Consider the following 834-nt stretch of genomic DNA (forward strand, 5'->3'; position numbering starts at 1 on the left):
CACCGAATAATTAAACCTAAAAAAAAATTGGATACACTAGCTACTACGAAAATAGCTAGACTTTGGTAGCTATATATAATATTTTTTTTATGAGTTATTACTTATTACTCCATTTAGATATAGATATATTAATTAATTTGTTTCCTGCAATGCAGACAAGTATCGCCTTGTTAGTCATTTGCTGATTTAATTAGCTTCCCAATATTACCTACTTAAGCAGCACATACAAAACCTAGACAGAAGAAACTTTTTGGTGCTAATATATGTACATATCCTTAATTATCCACACATCTGATCTCTTTATAATTACGTTATTATTAATTACAACTTGATTCAAATGCACAAAATGTTTTTGTTATTTTTCACTTTCTATAATAATGTAATTTCCGATCCTTAATTAGTCATGGAATGTCATCATCAGCCAAAAGTTGGAGAGATGGATTGTTTGATTTAAGGTGCACGAGCTTCACAGTTCACCATCAACTTGCATATATTCAGACACGTAATAATTAACTACGACAGCTTCTAATAAAGTCTTCTTCTTCCTTTTTTTTTTTCCAACTTTGATGTAATGGTAACCACTCATTATCCAAGAGGGACCTAGAGTAAAATCATTAGTTACTTGCACCCCGGATTTTCTGTTGCTTTTCATTCCTATATTAGTCCACTACTTACTCTATTTGAACTGATTGATAGTGTAAGTAAAACTCTCTCTTTCATTCCATCATATGGTTCATCATTATTGGTAATATGAATGTATATATATGAATACATATTATATTTAACTTATTTTTATTATATATTTTATACGAATAAATAATTTAATAATTGATT

The sequence above is a fragment of the Arachis ipaensis genome, chromosome B06 (genome assembly GCF_000816755.2).
Source record: "Arachis ipaensis cultivar K30076 chromosome B06, Araip1.1, whole genome shotgun sequence".
NCBI classification, from domain to species: domain Eukaryota; kingdom Viridiplantae; phylum Streptophyta; class Magnoliopsida; order Fabales; family Fabaceae; genus Arachis; species Arachis ipaensis.